Below are 22,165 nucleotides of genomic sequence, written 5' to 3' on the forward strand. Positions count from 1 at the left end.
TCCTTTCTTTCTTCTTTCCTTCTTTATCTCATTCTTTTTCATGCAGCACGCTTAGCTTAAACACCCTCCTCCTAATTCTTCATCTAGAAAACTCCAACTCATTACAAACTAGGAATATAGTTTGTAATATGGAATTACTCCTTAGATTCTGCCAGTGCTGCTTGCTGTCGGGTTAATAGTGCATCATTAATGAAGTTGTTGCTTCTCAATCAGAAGTGTGCGCTTTACTGTCCTGGTTCTGATTTCATAGCTGGTCCCTGCAAATGTCTCTTTTGCCCGTTGGCATGATGGTTACCTTTGTCGGTAGAGGGCGCTAGAGGGACATTGCAGGAGGAAGAGGCTTTTTTTTTTTTTTTTTTTTTTTTGGTTCTCTTTGTCTTTCTCCTACTTCTGGAGCACTTAGATGGAAGCAGGACACACCCAGTGGAACACCCCATGGCTGACTTCCTGGCAAGTTTTGTCCGCACTTCCATGGGTGCTGCCCTGCTTTCCAGGGTATCCAGCTGCACTTCAGGGAACTTTGCCATCCAGGTGGCCTATAGCTTTACCTTCTCCACTGAGGATTGAATCTCAGCCTTGGGTGGAGGGATTTCTCTCAAATTTCTTCTTGGCTTTGGGGCTCTACCTCAGCCCTAGGTGTACTGAATGCTCCCTAGATTGTGCTAGTCTTAAATATTTTACACTTCTGAATTCTTATGGCTCCTTCCTCCCATGAATCAGTTAATCATTCTTTGTATTAAACATTTCCTGTTCAACTTGCTGTGTGGCTCCTGCCTCCCTCCTGGACACTGACTAATGCAGGTATCTTGTCCCCCATTTGGCTATAATTAAACTGTACTTGTAACTGCCTGTTTGTGCCTTGTGTCCCTGTTAAGTTTGGCAAATTTCTGCTGATCTCTCTCCTTTTCTCCTCCAGGTTGCTCTCCCTCCTGCCTCATGTTGTTTTTCCCTAGAGATAGGCCATTCTGGTGTCCATCAATAAGTTTTCATGACTGATTCCCAGTGGGAATTTTGACAGAAAACCAGAGAGAGGGAGGGACGTGATGCCAGGGCACCATTGTTCATTTCCTGAAAAAGACCTTGGCTGATGATCCTTTATTATTCTCTCTCAAAGAAACATTTTCCATACCAGCTTCTTCCAGGTATAACAACCACATTCCCTGGTCCTTTCCCTTTGTGTCTAGGAGAGAAAATATCTCATTTGTTGTTGTGCATAGGGTTACTGCACTACTCTTTGAGAGCCCTTTCCAATCCAGGTGTATAAATACACCCTCCAGTGCCTATGATGAATATTTTTTCTTCCTTTGATTTTGATCTATACAATGCATGGTCATCCACTCATTTGATTAAAAAAGTCTTATCTACTATGTTCCAGACAATATTCTGGATACCTGCTATTTTTGGAGAAAGAGAGACAGAAAAAGAGACAGATGGGGTGGTGTGGGTGGGGGAGGAGAAGAAGGAGGAGGAGGAGGAGGAGGAGGAAGAGGAAGGGAGGAGAGAGGAAAATTGACATTTTTTGACATAGTTGAGTGTCTGAGCAGACCACTGCTATTTTGAATGGATGAATATATTAATCTTATCATTCAACTTTTTAATTCAATTACAAATTAAAAGTGTTTTCTAGATGAGTGGACAAAAGATGACTGGTAACATATAATAAAGAAGTTACATTCCTAAAACCAGGGGCTGCAGACCTCATAAAAGGGAGTGGCAGCAATAAGAACTGTATTTATTTCAATGTGAAGCCACAGTTTCATTGAATGAATTTAAATAAACAATGTTTTACTTGAAAAAGTAAAATATTAAAAAATAAACACAGGAAGGCTTTGCAGGTTTTCCATCAGGATCAAATCACTGTTTACACCATCATTCTGGCCTTCTGCAGATATACAAATATCCTGGCTGGCTTAAAAAATGATATTTTATGGAAAACAGTCACATTTTTTGAAGAGACAGATGGGTAAACTAAATGTCTTATTAGTAATACATCTCAAAATTGTGAGCCATCTTTTCACATCTTATTAAAATTTTTATCAAATAGTATCCATGCCAGGATACCAGAAGAATCTATTATATCTTTTCTTCAACTTCTTATTTAATAAAAAAACAAAGTCATAACTGCAGTGAGCAAGCAGATTTCACACTTAGGCCATCTCTGAGGAGGATCTCTGGAGGGCCACAGCATTGCCATCTGAGGCAGAGGATGGTTGACTGATATCAATACCAAGGAAATAAAACCAGGTTATTTCTGGATGCCAACACAGGTTTTTACCTGCTCTTTCTCCAGCTATTCTAAATTAGAATACATTGCACATATTCAAGGGAGCCAATGAAATTGATAATAATGATTTTTAGGTTCCAATATCTTAATGTTAAAATGTGTGTAGACTCATTTAGTGCTCACTCTGGAATACCAAGTGCTCACTCTGGAATACCAAGACCACTCTCACTTCTGAAACCAGTTGCAAGTTCAAGGGTCCCCAAGGTCACCTTCAGAGTCAGTAATTCCCTGAAATGTTTTGTCATAGTTAAAGCTTCATCCCAGGGTTTCATAAACTGACTTCCAGACCACTCACGTATAATCGAATCAAGCCTTTATTGAAGCACACCGGTGGCGGCTGACCAGAACATAAAGCTGTTCCCCTGATCAGCCCCAAACAATTGCAAGGGCGCTCCTTATAAGCCTGAAAACTGCAAAAGGGATGTTCGGGGGGGGGGGGGTCTAGCCAATGCAAGCAAGCCAGGTGACAGAAGCAGGACAGTGCAGTCAAGCAGAGGGAAGCCTAACCAATCACAGTTAACCCAATCACCCCAGTTACAGAAACAGAGCCCCGTTACCCTAGTTACAGAAACAATGCCCCATTAGGTACCTTTGTGTCCTTAAAGGTTTCTTTAGCAAAAGGAAAAGAACATCTTGCCCCAGTCATGACTCTTCTACTTGGTATGGTTGTTTTGCAGGATGAAGTCATAAAACAAAATGGAGTCACATTTGCTCCTACTATCACAGTTTTACAGTACTCATTGAAAATGGTTAAATTTGTAGTTACAATTGATTACAGCGAAAATATATGATTAAAATCAGGCAAGGGAAGAGGTGCATGGGGTAGCATCCAGGAAGCTTCAAGACATGGAGTTTCCCAGTGGAGTCAGGACAGTGCTAACTTTCCCAGCCATGATTATAACAATACGCATGGAGTGCAGTAGTCCCCCTTACCTCTGAGAGTGTGCTCCAATACCCTCAATGGATGCTTAAAATTATGGGTAGTACCCCCATCCCATAAACTATGTTTTTTTTCCTATACACGCATACCTATGATAAAGTTCAATTTATAAATTAGACACAGTAAGAAATTAACGAAAATAATAAAAATAGAACAATTACAATATACTATAATAAAAGTTACTGATAATTTGTGAGTTATTTACTTTTAGAACTTTCCATTAAATATTTTTGATTATTGTTGACTTCAGGAAACTGCAGAAAGTGAAATCACAGATAATGGGGGCTTCTGTATTGCCAACCAGGAAAGCTCACCTAAGCCTTGGTGTTCAGAGTTTTTATTGATGTTTAGTCACAAAAACAAGTTTGGCTGTGCATGTGGCTGACCTCAGTCTCCAGCCCCTTCAGAGGTCAAACTGATGCTCTGTGACCATAAATCACATCGTTAGACCATCTGGCTGGTCTAAGGCCCTTGGTAAGCAAAGATACTCTTATGAGGCCAGAGATTCCAAGGACTTAGAAATCACCTTCCAGGAGCTCAGGGAGAAGGCCAGACCTGTCTTTAGGTGAGGTTATACATTTGGAGAATTAAGAAGAGCAGAGATGACAATTAGTTTCATTTAATATTCTTTCTAAATGTAAAAGAGAAGTCTTAGCATCCCTTTTTTGTTAGCATGATTTCCTTGTAATTTCCAGCTTTATGCTGGGTAGAATAGCTCAAAACATCTACATCTACTTTCTGGAAGCAAGACAGAGAGATCCTTAAGCCAGAGGAAAGTTCTAGGATGTTTTTAGATGTCAAGGCCTACCTCTGTTAGTAATCAATTAAACAGGAGTAGTTTTTATGTGTCCTTGAGGAATGGCAGAATGGCTGAGGGATGGAGGAAGGAGTAGACCAGCTAAAGACAAATTATTTCCTGCAGTTTTCTCAGTGAATTCTCATTTCTACCAATGGGTGATTTAATTCAATAAGGGCAGAAAAGGGTTAAATAGTAGTCTAGCAAATAGAATTTTTAAAACAACAAAATAGTGAAATAGAGAGTAAATATTAACTTCTAAAATAAAAGAAAGCAAACAACAACAACAAAAACAAAACAAACAAACAAAACCAAAAAACCCAGGAGAACGTTTAAGACCTTGTAATGGTCAAAAATGTCTGTTCCTTGTTTAATTAAAAGGTATTAGCAAATGGCCAACAAATATATGAAAAAAAAATGTTCAACATCTGTTGCAATAAGGGAAATGCAAAGCAAAACTACACTAAGATTTCATTTCACCCCTATCAAAATGGCAATTATCAAGAACAAACAATAATAAATACTGGAGAATATGTGTGTGGGGGGAAGGAACACTCTTTCATTGCTGATGTGACTGCAGAAATAGTACAACCACTATGAAAAGCAGTGGAGACTCCTCAAAAACTGAGAATAGAAACACCATATAACCCAGCTACCCCACTCCTCAGTATTTATCCAGAAGAATTAAAATCAGCATACTACAGTGATACAGCCACTCCAGTGTTTATAGCAGCACAATTCACAATAGCCCATCAATAGATGAATAGATCAAGAAATTGTGGTATATATACCATGAAGTATTACTCAGCCATAAGAAAGCATGAAATACTGGCATTTGCCAGAAAATAGATGGAAATGGAGAAAATCATGCTAAAGTGTAATAAGCCAGACTCAGAAAATCAAGAGCAAAATGTTTTCTCTAATATGTGGGAACTAGAGCAAAATAAGGGAAAGAAGGTGGCAGGAGAGGAGATTGGATATCACATAGATAAAAGATAAATGAGTGGAGAGTGGAAGAAGAAGATGGAGAGAAGAAAGAAGGGAAAGGGGATAGAAATAAGGAATAAACTAAATAACAGCTTGATATATATAAATTTCACTTGTTTAAATATGTAGAAAATACCAATCAAAATAAATAAATAAAGGAGTGAAAGGAAGATCAACAGATGAGAAGAGAGAGAATAGGGGGAGGGAGGAGGAAAGGGAAAGGGGAGAGGAATGGGGATTAAAATAAAATTCCTTGCATGTATTATTTTGTCAAAATGAACTGAAATCTATGTATAATTATAATGCTCTAAAAATATAAAATGAATTTAAATTTTAGAAATGGTACTAAGAAGATAAGGTAAAAGCTTCTTATGCTCCTTTATATGAATTAAATGTGATAAGCCAATAAAAATTGTGCTATATAAGTCTATAATAGATTATAGATCTATAAAAGTAGATCTATTATGGATCTATATAGATGATCTATAGTAGTGGATTTATATAGTCATATTAATCTCTGCATTTTTTAAGTGTGTTCTTGACACACAGTCAATCTAATTCTTTAAAACTGGATGTCAACTCCTCTGTTCCTCCCATGTATTCTTTCTGTTTTTTTTCCTTTTTGTTATTTTTTTTCTTTATTCATTTGCTTTCTCTCAAGTAGGGTCATCAAGATGACCGAGCTACTTATTTCTATTATTCATAAGCCAAGTATATGTTTGAATTTTGTGATAGGATTGTTTTCATGTTTTATTGTTACCTCTTTTGATCAGAATATTCTGTTTTGTATTAATTAAAGATGGACTTTGTGCAAACACAGTGTTAAGCACTGCTGGAATAACATGAATGGCTAAGATACACAAGGTAGCAAGTCTTAATTATAAAATAAGTTATCAACTTATCAGTGATATGAGCCTTCAGATAAAGAACAACTGGTTCAGACTGGAGGGTCAGGAAGAGTAGCCAATCCTCAGAAAGAATTATTTAGGAGGACTGGAGGGGTATGAATGATTGACATTTCAGGAAAACCATAGTAAACACAAAGTTCAAGGTACTGCTCAGGAGCAGTGAGGATATTTGAGAAGAGCAGGCTGCTTAGGAAGGAAAGTGCTGAGATGTGAAGCCAGCAGGTGGGTGTGAGGCCAGTCAGAACCTTGGATTCCAAGGAAAGCAGAACAGGGAGATTGAGCTGGGAAAGCAGACAGATCCTATTTCCAATCCTGTCTCTGCCCCTATTAGTATTGGGTTTCTTGTATGTAATATGGAGATAACAACAGTACCTACCTCAGAATGTTTATCTAAGTATAAAATAGGAAAACTATCCCTATGTTTAACACATACCAAAATATTTTTTTTAAAAAGTTTGTTTCTATTTCCAAGGGGCCTGGGTATTGTGTCACTGTAAGGGTTATTGGTATGGAGTGATATGATGACCACACATTGGTAACCAATGCCCGCTGTCCACCCCATCTCATTTATGGATCTTTGAAATGCAGTTTAAACTTATTCTAAGAACGTGGATTTGAACTGGTCTCTCCTTACCCAACCACATCATTCCATTACAACCGAGGGCCTCCTGGACCAAGGCCCTACCTGTCCTTAGCTATAGGTTCCCAACAATGTTCCAGTGCTTTCTCAATCACATGCTGAGCTTCACAGTACAATGGATAATGAGCATGGGCTTGCAAGACACATTAATTGGAAAAATTATTCTCAGTTGCTCCTTCTCTACCTTCTCAGAACCCCTAGAGGGTGACTGCATGGGTCAGTGTCAGCCCTGAGGCCCAGTGTGTGGCTGACATGAGTGCCTTGCTCTTGAGAATGACTTAGACTGACTCAGAGTCATAGTCAGAGGGAAATCCTTCATGTTCTCTGAGAGTCATTTACTTATTATTCTGTTTTATCCTGAATGCTAGAAGCTGCCAGCCTTTGTAATGGGTACAGAGAGACCCCAAGAGTTAGTGAGGTCCAAGCTTTGACCCACGTTGTGTTTCTTTTCCTGCCAGAGGAACACATTTTGGTAAAAATTCCCATATTCTGAACACATTAAGCCATCTCTCTCTCCTGGCTTTGACCTGACAAAATTTTACAGTTTGGCTATCTGCCTCCATGGGAGCCTGAACTGCTCACAGCAGCTACTTCCTGTTCAAACCCTCACTCCTCTTCAGTCCTTCCTTCCCTACCTGTGCCAAGAGTAATTTCACTCTCCTTGACACCTGCCCGCCCCCTCCCCCCGCCCCATCCAACACCTATTTCAATATTGCTCCGATTGCTTTATACATTATCTGGTGGAGTCTCCCATTTTTTGGCTTTGATGGAGCATGGCATTTTCTTTTTTATTCCTATTTCTGCAGAACACTGAGGTCCTCAAATCTGCTTATTTTTCTTTGATGGCAGATTCAGCACTTAAAGCTGGAAAATAAATTGACTTTGCTTCTGAGAGCCAAGCTCCAGTCTTTGTGTCTTTCACGTGAAGACTTGCTATTCTTGAAGTCTACTTAAATATATAGCATGTCTTACTCACGTGTTAAAACAATGGCTGCCTCATCAAGCAGCCAAAAGCAAAGTGTTTAAACCATGGTTCACTCTTTGATGGTCCATGTTGACACTCTGCCCTGTTAGTCTTTCAGGGGCCTCCTGTCTATAAGGAGAGAGGAAGTGTGATTACCACAGGGGTGATGCATATCTTCTCCAGCCCCAGAGTGAGTTGGCTCCCCTCTGTAGGTCCACATGCCTTTGCTGACCTGAGAAAGAGCTGCTGTGATCTGATTTTCCTGCTGGTTTTAGGAAATGCTGGATATTTTTCATGGGAAGAACCCCTGGACTCCTTGCCTGGGTATTAGTCCTTCCTAACTTTCCCTTACATTTGTCAGGCTCTTTCTTTGGACTGCCTCAGTAAGTGGATGGGTGACCTGCACCAATAAACTAAAAGAACAGGAGCTTTCTTTGCTATTATAACCATCAAACAAACAAGCAAAAAGCCTTATCATGGATTATTACTGAAATAATGTGACAAATCATCAGTATTTCAGAATCTGCCTCATCTCTCTTGTTATTCACGTATACTGCCACTAGCAAATTTCATTATTTAAATTTTTCTTTAACTTTAGTAGTTCGTAATTTTTAGTTGTTGATAGAGCTTTATTTTTATCTATCTATCTATCTATCTATCTATCTATCTATCTATATGTGGTGCTGAGTATCGAACCCAGCACCTCATACATACTAGTCAAGAGCTCTACCACTGAGCTACAACTCAGCCCAGTTTATGATTTTTTACTTTGTTCTCCTTTGAAAAATAACAATTACTGAAAGTAGATATTTCTAGCAATCAAGGATTATTCTGCCTTAAAATATTCAGTGCTTTAGTTCTGACCACACTGAACCGTACTGTGACTAAGGGAATTACCTGGGTCCTCTGGGGCTGTTTCAATTCTGTGTAAACACAGTCAGAACATAATTTGGTGGATCTGTTTGTGTGAGCTCTGCTTTGTGACAGTATTTGGTTCTTGTCACAAACATTAGTCTATTTCAAGCTAGTTGAGAATGACTAATAGCAAATAATGAATTATGTGACAACTGTGGTCTCATTAAATTCCAGGATGAAGTTGAACCTGAATTTGGTAGGCAGAGGTAAAACTCATGACTATAGGAAAGAGCATGATCCACTTAGGAGACTGACTCCTGCACGTGGGGAATAACACTCCATGTTCTGCAAGTAGGCACCATTTTTAGGTGGAGATTCTGATCTTTGTACAGTTCTCTTTGCATAAACACAGATAACAAACTGGTTAAAAGTCGAGGCTCTGGAGTCAGATTTTCCAGTTGCATGATTTATTAAATGTCAACTCCAGAGGGTTGGTGCAAGGGTTAAGTAAATTAATATATAAAAAACACTTAGACCAATGCTTGAACATCATAATTACTCAATAAATGTGATACCTATTATTGCTAATTACATACAATATCTCCAAAATTTCTGAGAGCATTTTAATAGTCGAGATATAATTTACATACATGAAGTGCATATCTAAGTGTCTCACTAATCAGTTTTAATAAATGCATGTCAAGACTCAGAACATTTCCATTAGTTTTCTTTCCTTTATTCAGATTACACCTCCTAAGAAGCAGCCAGTGATTTCATTTCTATTACTGTAAGTTAGTTTTTGTCTTGTAAAATTTTATATACAGGGAATCATACAGTGTGAATTTTTTGTTCTTGACTTTTGTTCTTGACTTTTATATACAGGGAATCATACAGTGTGAATTTTTTGTTCTTACACTAGGCATCAGGAAAGAAGATCTACCAGTATACCAGAACTTTGTTCATCTTTTTTTGTTGTTGTTTATTAATGAGTACTGTTTCATTACATGAATGTGCAATGTTGATTGTCTTCTTGTCATTCCCAATTTGAGGCTATGATAAATGAAAGCTACCATGAACATTCACTTATGGACATGTTTTCTCTTCTCTTACATACTTACCTAAATGTAGGATTGTTGGGTAATAAGCAGATGCATGCTTAACTTTTAAAGACACTTACAAATGGTTTTTTAAAGTGGTTGTAGCATTTTATATTCCCATTAGTAATGTGTAAAAATTCTAGTTGCTCCAAATTCTCTTCAATATTTGAAATTGTTAGTTTTCAAAATTTCAGCCAGATTGGCACTTATACAATAGTATCTCATTAAGATTTTAATTTAATTTCTTAATTAAATTTCATTAATTATGATATTAATTTAAATTTCCCTAGTAACCAATAATTTTTAGCACTTTTCATGTGTTTATTGGTCGTTTGTTATTTTTTTGTGAAGGATATTTTCTAGTCTTTTGCCCATTTTTAATTAGTTTTTTTCTTTTTCACTATACAGTTACAGGAACTCTTCTTTTATTTTGTGTTAAGTCCTTTGTCAAATTTATGTATTGTCTGTAGTGTCTCATCATCTATAGCTTCTCTACTTATTTATTTGATGGATTTTTTTGAGGAGTCAAAGTTTTGAACTCTGATGAAGTCTTATTTCAAATTTTTCTTTATGCTTCAGTTTTCAGTGTTTTATTTCTTAGAACACAAGTTTAAAAAATATTTTTCTGAGTTTTCTTTCATTAACTCTATTATTTTATTTTTTTTACATTTAGTTACATGATCCAATTTGAGTTCATTTTCTATGTATGCTGTGAGGTGGGAAATGAGGTTATTTTTATTTGCTTGTTTTTATTTTTAAAAATCCACTATTACAGAATATTTGTGTTGATGCTTTTGTTGAACAACATTTGGACATTTGGGGCCTCTGCATTCTAGTTGATCTATTTGTCCTTTAGCAAATATGATTTTAAATTAAATTAAAAATAACATTAAATTAAATTAAATTAAAAGTAACACATTGTATTGGATATAGTAGTATGTTAGATTTTTGTTGTGGTGACAAATAACTTAAAGGAGGAAAAGTTTGTTTTGGCTCATGGTTTCATAGACAGCATCAATGTTGGGGGACTCCACTACTCTGGGCCTGAGGTGGACAGAACATCATGGCAGAAGGGTGTGGTGGGGGAAAGCTGGTTAGTTCATGGAAGCCAGAAAGCAGAAAGGGGGGTTGTATGAAGAGGATTGGAGAGAAGATTAAACCCTTCCAGGGCATAGCCCAATGACTTACTTCCTCCAAGGAAGCCAGAAAGCAGAAAGGGGGGTTGTATGAAGAGGATTGGAGAGAAGATTAAACCCTTCCAGGGCATAGCCCAATGACTTACTTCCTCCAAGTACACCTCCTAGTAGTATATTCAGCCATTAGTGGATTAATCCACAGGTGAGGTGAGAACCCTCAGGGTTCAACCACTTTCCAAAAGTCCCTCTGGATATTGCTGACATGTGAGATGTTGGGAGGACATGCCAGATTCCAGCCATAACAAGTAGCTTTATGGCAAATCTTGAAGAGAGGAAGGATAAATTTTGTAACATTTTTTTTTCCTTTTGGAGATTGTCTTGGCTGTTCTTGGCCTTTTGCATTTACAAATATTTTAAAATAAACGTTTCATCTAGAATAGTTTTAGATTTGCAGAAAAGATACAAAGATAATAAAAAGAATTCTCATAACAACCCATGCTCAGCTTCCCCTATTTTGAACATTTTATATTACTGTGGTACATTGGGCACATCTCATAGAACCAGTAGTGACAGGTTCATATTAATTAAAACCCATACTTTACTCAGATTTTCTTAGTTTTACCTATTGTCATTTTTGTCCTATATAGCATTTGCAATGCACTTCATTTAGTTGTTATACGTCCATAGGTTATTCTAGACTGTGATAATTTCTTAGGCTTTTCTTGACCTTGAGGGTACAGGTTTGGTGTTATGTACAGTTTCCCTCTGGTGTGGTTTTTCTGATGTTTTGCTCATTACTAGGCTGAATTTATGGGTTTTTGGAAGAAAAACCACAGAGATAAATACCATTTTCATTATATTCACATGCAGTGTAATGCTGTCAGTACAACTGAGTACTGGTGATGTCCACCTTGATCGTCTGGCTGAAATAATATTTGCCTTGGGAAAGTTACTCTTCCCCTCCCCCACCTCTGTATTTTCTAAAATACAGAACCTGTATTTAAGGGTTGGATACCTCCCTGTCAGAGAATATTTACAGATGTTATTTGGAATTCTCTGAACTGGAGATTTGTCTGTTCTCTCCTACTTATTTATGTCTGTACACACACCCACACACATCAGTACCCACACATACACACACATATGTATGTATTCAAACATTATTTACATAAATGATGTGAAATTCTTCTGTATGGGAGTTTTGTCTTTCCTCCCCCATTTATTTACTTATCAATCCTGCATACTTACTTTATACTTTGTGCTATAATCCAATACTATGCTATTAATCCAGGTGCTTGAATTGTTTCAGCATTGATTATCAGGAGCCTTATGGGTTTATTCCTGCATTCCTTTGACAATATTTCTATCATTTTTGAATATTTCCTTAATTTGGAGCACTATACAATGCTCTGGATTAATTTTGTGTATCCCCTGCCCCAGCTCTGAAATCAGTCATTTTACTGAGCTTCCACATTTACTTTTATTGAGAATGTCATTAAAAACTGAGATTTTAGGCTCCAGTGTGCTCATTGCTACTAGGGTGTAATTGCTTCTCAGCTGATAAAATAAGCCAATACCAAATATAGTTATGTATCATAGTGTGTGTGTGTGTGTGTGTGTGTGTGTGTGTTAGTATGTTTTCTGCTGCTATAACAGAATTGCTGAGACTGCATAATTTATAATGAACAGAAATGTGTTGAGTCACAAAGAAGAATGGATGCTCAAAGACTAATATCAAGGTGCTAGCCTCTGGTGAGGGCTTTCTTGCTACCCTTTAACATGATGGAAAGTTTCATGTGATAGAAGCATAAGAAAGAGTGAGAGAGAGAGCAAGTGCAATAGAGAGTTAACCTACTCTTAAATAATGAAACTATTCCAACAATAATAGCATTAATCCATGTATGAGGTCAGAGTTCTTATATTCTAATCACTTCTTAAAGGTTCCATCTCTTAATACTATTACAATGACAACTAAATTTCTCCACAAATTTTGGAGGAGGCAAATATTCAAACCACGCAATATACACATTCAACCATACGTGCCATTGAAGACAATAAGTGCAAATGAAAAATGGCAGTTCAGCTTCACATAGTTTGAGAGAGAGAACAGACTCTGGGAAATATCCAACAATGTTGACCCACTCCCATTTTATATATGAGAAAAATGCAGATGAGACACGTGAAATAAGAAACCTAAAGTCATAGCACAGCAGGTCAGGATCGGGGTGTAACTGAATGGTAGAATCCAAGTTTCCTGACCAAAAGGAAACGCTTTTCTCCACCCCATGTTGCTTCTCTTTGCCTGAAGCACAACTTAGGCATATCTATTCCCTAGGTCATTAACTTTCCAAAAAAATTCAATCCATGTTTTGGCATCATAGAGATTTTTCATAAACAAATGAGAAACATGAGTGCCTGTTTTTAATTTGAAGACATCCTATTCTTTCAGTCATTAACTTTGACCATACCTATATCTTTTACTTTTATAAGGACTCAGCTTTCCAAAGTGTCTATTATCTAGGCACTTTCTCTTGTTCAGAAAAATAGATGATGTCTCATTAGCTCTGCTAAAAAATAAATTACTATTATCAAATTAAACAATTTAAATATTTAGCTATTGTAATTGCCACATAGCTCATAATTCCTTTACACTTAGTCACAAAGAAAAAAAATTTGAAAAGTCAAATGCAAAGTAGAAAAATAAAGTCCATGATAAAGATATAACTGTCAGATACATAACACTCCACCAATCAATAACTAAAACCTATTAGTTATTCATTAGGGATAAATTATATGTGTAACCTTAGTGTATGACACAGACATTAATCCTTCCCTGTATCCAACCAAGACAGGAGGTTATGTGGTGTGTTTTATGTTAATTGCTAACATTCCTTAAGAATCCATACCTATGCTCCCTTTAAACACTTTCCCAATACATTTGGAGGTTAAATATTTAAGAAGAAATCTCTAATGTCAGTTCCCTTATGGAAATTCTGCTTAGGGGGATTTTAAAATCAATATTCATTTTCTAACTTATATGTAAATAACAAGACCGTGGTCTGCATATATTGGAAAGATATTCAAAATTTGTACAGTCTACTTACAAGAAATCTTACTAAATGGTTATGAAGTATACCCATCTAGAGATTAAAAATTATATATTTTTTGCTTTCAAGCAAGTTATTTAATAGATAACTTGATATTCTTTATCAGTAGGGCTAGAAATATATCAAAAAAGGTATTTTGAAAAAGATCAACTTGGTCTCAGAAACCAGAAAATGCCAGAAGAAAAAAAATTTTTCAAGATACAAACAACTTATAATGAAAGTGGTATTCATAAGTTAAATAATTAAGCCATTGGTGATGAATGAATTGTTACTCTCTGTTATTATCTAGACAGTAATAAATTTTTCCAACACAACTATTATAATTCTTTTTCCATTTCTTTATTATTTTTATTCTAAAGTTTGATAAAAAGGAGTGAAATAACTTATAAACAAGAGAAGGAAAGAATATATCATTTTAAAAACTTAGCACAGCAAAGACAAGGAGACCACTATAGAAAGTGAATGGGAAAACTTCTGCACAGGTTTTGGCATAAAATAAGTCTTAGGGGAAATCCTAGCTATACCATTGCTAGGCGTGTGTCCTTAGCAAATTCCTCAATCACTGGAAGTCTCAGATTTTCATCTGTAAAATAGAGTTCATTGTGGATATTGAATGCTTTACTATGTTTGAGGCACTGTGACTAATCATTTTTGTGTGCTATCGAATTTGTTCTTTTCAACAAGCATATGAATTTGGTTCAATTGCTGTTGGTATTTTACACATAAACTCAGGCATAAAGAGGTAAAAATAATATTTCAAAAAATCATAGTTGCAAGTTGAGGAACAAAACCAGAATCCAGGCACTTGAGTTTGACCCTGACTTTTACCATAATGTATACTGACTACCTCTAAGGTTTTTGTTAGAATTAAAATTTTGAAAATCACTTGAGATACTTAGCACAGGTTATATGTCAAAGAATAAGACAAAGACCACTGCTACTAAAAAGAAACCAAGCCAAGTTTATTTATAAGCCAGGGAGAAGAAGCACACCAGTGAAGTATTAGTTGATTAAATGACTAGTTACACGGAGTAGACCAAAATCAGGGATATTTAAGAGCTAGATAGTGGGAGAAGGTATGTGCTTGTGTGCTTCTAAGATTGAAATCCAGTAGTATGGGCAGGAGGGAATGAGTTCTCAGATCTGAATGTGATTGATTGAAACAAGCCCTGAAGTTCATTGATCAGAATTTTTAGATGGAATCAGGAATGGCAACCTGTGGGAGGCCAACATAGCATGTGACCAGTGTTTGCTTCCCCTTCTGATCTGTGTGGCACTGTCGGTCACCCCTTGATCTGGTTGCTTTAAGTAACCCAAGATGGTAGCTCCATCTTGAGGGTAGAGAAAACACAAATGTGTCTTCATGCATGGGCGTGCCTTCCTACATCCCCATGGGTCAAGCTACACTCACCTGTTACTTTGTGATACTAACCCTTTGCCCTGTTTGGGATAGAATGTTCCATGGAAATGCCCTTTGTGTGTCCCCTTCTCTTACTCTGCCCTTGGGTGTGGCCTTTCTAGATGTCAGTCAACCTGCTGACAGCAGACATCATGAAGCTAGACTCAGCCCCTTGAAACCTGATCCCTTGCCTCATTTGAATGGCTTCTCCTCAATAAAAGGGGTCAGCATGTGTTCTCTCTCTCTCTCTCTCTCTCTCTGCAAACCCTTAAGGTCAGAGGAGACACCACAGCACCCCCAAATAAAAAGGTATTTCTGTCTCTTGTGTGGTTATTTCACACAGCCCAGTTCCCCTGGAGTGACCCGTGAGTGTTTAAGTCACTGAGAATGTGACAGCAACCTTAAGTCACTCAAAGTGTATTGCTTTTTATGTTTTTTTTCCTCTTCTTTTTTAAGCTTCAGCTACTTAGAACCAGTTGGGATTCAGCAGAACTTTCAGTTTCACTGTCTTCCACACAAGGTCTACTGGAAGTTGAAAATCTCCTTTCATATATAAACTGGTAGTTTTATACCTGCTAGTGATCATGATAATAATTATGACTATGATGTCTGCTGCTGGGTTATAAAGCAATTTTTAAATGATTTTTATTTGCCTAATTTTGTTTTCTGTCTGTGGGACGCGATAGCATTCCAGACTGTCAGTGATTTATTGTTAGTTTTCAAGCTCATAATAACACTTTATAGTGTTGACCATGTGTATTCCACAAAGAATAGGACAAGCTAGGATTCAAAAAAATTTTGCAGTATAATTTTAAATGATGCAAACTGGAGTCTTCACCAGGCCACTTGAGATCTGGTGTAGAATATGTTTTCTGGAAAGAAATAGTAATTTATGAACCTGTGCTTACAGCATAAAGATGATGATTCTTCTATTATATTTGCCACAGCCTCTCAGCCACATTTTAATGCAAAGAAGAGATAAATGAACATAAAGACTTGATGGAAAACTAGAAGAGGAAGGAAGAAAAGAAAACTAAAAAAGGAAGTAAGAATGAGAGAGAAAGAAAGAGAAAGATTGGGGAGGATGTAAACAAACTGCACGAACTATAAAGCAAAAGAACCACAAAATAAATTCCCTAAATTTGTCCTAAAAGTCCTACTTTTTAACTGAAAAAAAGAAAAATCTGAGACATCTGAGGTCACCAACATGCAGAGGCTAAGAATTCTGTATGGTGACTGGACACCACATGGAAGAACACAATGCCTGAGACATTATCCCAAGGACCTTATGTGGCAGAAACTGAGTTATATGATAATGGAAAGTACCTGCTGATAATTTTCTCTTTCAACATATTTCTCTGTGTCCCCAACTGGAAAGTGAATTAGTCCATACCAGCAGTTATGGAACTTTTTGCTCTCAGTTCCCTTTACATTCTTAAAAATTGTTGAGAACCCAAAAGTATTTTGTGTGTGTGTGTGTCTCATATCTAGCAATATCATCATATTGGAAATTTAAAAAGAAATTTAAAAAGAATTTACTGATTTCCAAAAATTGCAATAATACACCTACTACATCTTAACATAAATATTTTTATTCCAAGAAATGCATGCTTTCAAAAACAAAACAAATTTAGTGAACTGGCAGTATTGTTTTGCAAATACTGGGCATAAAAATATTGGGCATAAAAAAAGACAGCTAGATTCTCATAGCTGTTTCTACATTCAGTCTGTTGCAATATGTTATTTTGGTTGAAATATATGAAAAAAATCCATCCTTACACAGATATATAGTTGGACAAAAGGGGAGGGTTTTGTTGGCTCTTTTGGCTATTGTGAATATTTTTTCTTTACTACTACACCAAGATTGGATAAATGGTCATTTCTTAAAGACTAGTTACAAACCTTTGCAAATGAACAACTCTGTTTCCTGTTATATTGGAATATTAGCTCTTTTTACCAGTGCATCATATTGTAAACATCATGCATGGGTCATTTATAAATTATTGATTCAATGAATTATATAGTCTCTCAAAATGATGAGCCATTTTATTATATGATGTTGAAAAAAATAACATTAATTAGGATCCAATCTATGTCATCAAAAAAGACTAAGGAATAGTAAATTGATGGTACAAACTGCTGAGAGCCATAGCCAAGTAGGAATGACGCATGGCATTTTGGGTTGAAATGTGACGCCAACAAGCCATTGAGATGATATGATTATGTTAAGATCTGCATTCAATTGGATATTAGACCCCTGCTGTATGCCTCAGCCTGCTACTTTGGAGCTCTAGCGGGACTCCCGGAGAGTTCCCATTGGTTGGGGAAGTGCGGTAGGAGGGATTTCCGGAGGAGGGATTGGCCTGTTGGAGGAGTATGTCCCGGGAGGAGCCACGTGGCATGGTTCGGCATTTTTCCCCCAGGAGGCTATGTGGAGTATGCTGGTGGAGTTCAGAAATAAAGTTTGTTCCTGCTTCAGTGGCTCGTGATTTTGTGCCCAGCCAGACTGCAGGAACAAACTTTTCAAAATTCTGATATTTTGCACTTGAAAGTACAATTTTTCACCTTTGACAAAAAATGCCACCAGTTATTTTCCCTGAAATGAGAATTCACGTCACTCCTTAAATATCTCCCAAATCTTAATAAAATAGAACAAAACATAGTTTATCTGCCATTCAGCCTTTCAAGTAAGAGTACTCCCTGGAAGAAGCAGCCAGCTTTTGGCAACCCAGGTCCACCCATGCTCCTTTTCTTCAAGACAGCCACCCTGCTCAGCATAAGTGCTTTACACGTAATCCCATTTCATCACACAAAATGTAAAAAGAAATTTATTCAAGGGGGCAGTTTCAATCAATAGTTTTTACTGCTTCATTGGGTACCTCAGGCACCTGATGGTGAAGAAATGCAATAGGGGTCACTGTCTTGATTTGGGCAAAGGGCATTTTACCTGCCATTGCTTCTGCACAATCACTGAGAACATCAGTACCGTGAACAAGGCCATCAGTATTTTAGCACTACAATTAAAATAGTTTTGACTCTGTGGACCCATTAAAGGATCTTGGGGGTCCCCACAGTTCTTTCTGATGGACCACACTTTGAGAACCACTGATCTCTTTGTAGAAAAGAAATAACTTATCATCCACTAATTGAAATTCACATGGAGAACTTTACATTGCCAAGCACCACTTCCCAATCAACATTAAGCAAAAATGATCCAAGGACATCATCAGCTAGGGACTCTACCAACTGCTATCCATAAATTAAAAGGAATTTGCTTCCTTAGCATGTGATTTATTTGGAAGAATCTTTTAGTGCTAAGTTCTGAAAGAAGCCAAGAAGCATTTTATTATAGTGATCCATTTTAATATTGAGCCTGGTTCAAGCACCAAAGTAGTTTTCAATAAGCTTTCAGAAAACCCATCAAGGTAATTTCTCCTTTACTGCATTCTCTGGGGTCTGGCTTAGAAGGAATACCAACATTCTCTTCTAATGGATAGTAAATACCAATAATGATTTTAAAAACAAACATTCTAAACCTTTCTCAGTCTCTTTAGCCTCAAATGGAATAATTTTCTGGTAATCTCTGTATTTTTATGACTCCACTGTAAAGGGAATTGAGACTCAAACTTGGATAAATCAGTTAACATAAGGAACATTAAAATCAGGAGAGCTTTGTAGGACAAAATCTTGTTCTCTAATAGCACTCCCCCAAGGAACATAGACCATAATTAAGGAAACTAGCAATATCACAGGAATACAAACTGTTTTTTAAGTTTTGCAATAGTTCTTACCATCTCTCTCTCTTCTATCAAAAAATAAGGCCATCTGGATACTCTTCCCAATAAAATATCCCTGTTATTTGCTTCTTTCTGCAGTGCCTCAATGTAGCTAGGTGTGTCTGCACCACAGGAACACCAAAGTTTAGTATTGACAGAGACCATAATATATATATATAAACTATATAAAAGCTTTGCCTGCTTGGGAGCTAAAGAATAGAAAAAGATGTGAATAAAGCTGGAGTATATTCAGATGATAGAACCACTAGGTATAAACTGATATAAAATTGTTTTACAATACAGATGAGGTTTTAAATAACTAAACATTGTTTGGAAGTGACTGTTCCCTTAGTTTCCAGCATTATTACCTTCTTTATTCCACAGAGTCAAGTTGTAGCACTTGCAGCCATTATGAGGTCTCCAGTAAAAGACCAAACAACTTCTACAAACCATGAAGAGGAAGAATTCTATAATAACGAGGCCTTGCACACCAGCAAACAAAGACAATTCATATGAGAAAGACTAAAGAGAGTGGGAAGAGAAGAAAAGAATCTCTTACAAAAGTTAGAAATAACCTTTAAAATAAAATATTAAATTATGTCCACTTTCTTAAAACATGGTCTGAGTTAACCAAAGCAGTAAATAATGAGCACATCCTCCTTGGATATCTTATTTATTCATTAGGCTTAATTTCCATCAAAATATTTAACCTGATGAAAGTGTAGAGGTTTTAAATCCTGGCTGTGAATTCTTTGATGCACCTTCCATTGCAAAGTAGGCTGTCTATCAGTGAGCCTGTGACTGCCTCAGTCAATGCAGTATAGCTGAGGTGATGTGCTGTGACATCCCAGGCTGCAGCTTCCACCTTGTTCATTGGGAACGTTTACTCTTGGAGAACTGAGCCACTGAACTCTGGATAGTCAGAGAGACCACACAGAGGCAATCTGCTCAGCAAGTTTCTCTCAAAACCCATTCATCATTGTTGATAGTGACTTATTCTACTTAGGGTACTGTGTGTACAACATAAACTCAGACATCCATCCTAGGAGTTTGAACCAGAGTAGGAAGATTTTTGCAGTGATTTTTTTCCCCTGAAGGATAAGAATGCAATGCAAGGTCTGTGGAAATGACACATTAAAGTGATACTTAAAAGACCTGCTAACCATTCCAACAGTGAAGGCCATAATATTTATATGCCTTCTTAAGTCTCCTGAATTTTAAATACCCTGTGGCTTTAATTTAGTGCCCAACCTGAAACTGTTCTCTACTCCCAAACCTATCTTAATTTCTTGATTTACTTGGCTATGCAAAGGCAATTATAAGAAAGGTTTTGAAGATCCACTGAAAGTCTAACTTGTGTTCCATCCATATAAATAGAATTCAAGAAAAAATATCACAATGACCAGCTAAGTTCCACAGGAGCAGGGCTTATTTTTGTAGGCTATTGGATCACCTAGTACCTAGAGGAAGGTCTAGCATTTGGTAGATGCTCAATAAGGATTTATTGAATAAATGTCTGAACATGACAGACTCTGCAGGGTGGGCTATTGCAGAGAAGAGAAGAAATGTCAACAAATTCCACTGCCCTTAGTGTCTATTTTGGTCAATCTCCAATGAAAGTGAGACCAGTTGAAATGATTTCCTGTTGGATTGACTGAGCTTTCTAATGTGAAAGGGAAATGCTGTGGGCATGAACTTAGTGTTCTGAACATGGAGAGGAAGGAGTATACAACATGGAGCAATACAGAGCAAAGGCAGAATCAACTTCAATTTTATCTGATAGCAGGACAGAGTTGCATATCCTGTACCCAGTGTTTCCGCCGTGTAGTAAGACTTCCATCCTTTGAGATAATGACTAAATGGACATTAGTCCAGCTGAATAAAGAAACAGTACTCAGCAGGAAGCTATTTTTTCCCTTGTATTTGGTGTCATTTAAGCAACATTTTACATGATAGATTTTACCCTATATTTTGTTTCATCCTGGTACCGATGCCCCAGGAGAAAGTTCATTTGAGATTCTTTGTCATAAACAGTTTTCAAATCTGAGCAGCAACAGAATTCTCTCACAGCCTTTCTCCTAACTGGGTAAAACATGGATCTACCATTGTTTACAACTAGAGGCACACCTGGAAATAGGAATCATGTTGCTGCCCCTGGGGATTCTAATGGTGATGAAGATGAAGATGATGGCTACCATTTTCATGTTCTATTCATTTAGTTCTCACACCTACCTACTCTGCAGGAAGTGGCTGTTACCATCATGGTCTATTATGGTTATTGGCATCATCATGATCCTCATTTCTGAGACCAGGAAGCAAGAGGCAAGAGAGGTTAGGTAAATTGCCCAACTTCAAGTATTGGAACCAGGACTCAGATCAGGGTTCCTCTGACTGCAGAGTCAGGGTTCTCAAGGCCTAGACTATGTTGCCTCTCTACAGTTGTTTTTGTTTTTTTGTTCATCCTATAAATATCCTACCTCAAAACTACAAGCATAGTTCATACAACGAATTTCATACTAAGTTCATTTCTACATTAAGAAACGACTGCTTCCCTTTTGAAGGAGGGAGAGCTATCTTCCTCTTTCGTAAGCACATCAACTCCTACATACCTGGCCCACTTCAGCAGTGCTGTGGCACACTGTCCGGGCAGGTTCACTCTCCAGATGAGCCAGTGGTTAGAGATTACAGAAGTCTGTCATTAATCTCAATGTGTTATCCAAAATGTCCCATCTGGAAGTATGACAAGAATCATGTCGCAAATGGTTCTTTTAATGAACACAAAAGCGATTCTGAGCATCCCTTCATCCCCAAAAGTGTCATAGGGAGGCTGATCACATACACACAAATGGAAGAAAGGTCTTATCAAGTGAGGCCCTGACTGCAGGCTCTGGCCCTTAATCCCTCAGGACATGGCAGATGGGAAATCTTGGGTCAGGAGTGGAACAGAGTGGGTTCTGATCTCTCACAGAGTAACTGTGCCACTCACTTTGAACTTGGTCAATGTGGGCGATGTTATTGAATTCCCTCAGATCTTCAGTTCCCATCAGATAAAATGGCAATCATATGATCTACAGGGTTGCCAGATATAGCACATAAAATGTAGGAGACTGATTTAAATTTGAATTTCAGATATGCATTGAATATTTTTAAAAATATAAATATGTCTCAAATATTGCATGTGTCCTGTGTTTTATCTGGCAACTCTACCCCAAAGGGCTATGGTGATGGTTGAGTGATATAACAGATGCAAAGCCAGCCCACTTCCTGGTACAAAAG

This window comes from Urocitellus parryii, chromosome 5 (genome assembly GCF_045843805.1).
Source record: "Urocitellus parryii isolate mUroPar1 chromosome 5, mUroPar1.hap1, whole genome shotgun sequence".
In the NCBI taxonomy this organism is placed as follows: domain Eukaryota; kingdom Metazoa; phylum Chordata; class Mammalia; order Rodentia; family Sciuridae; genus Urocitellus; species Urocitellus parryii.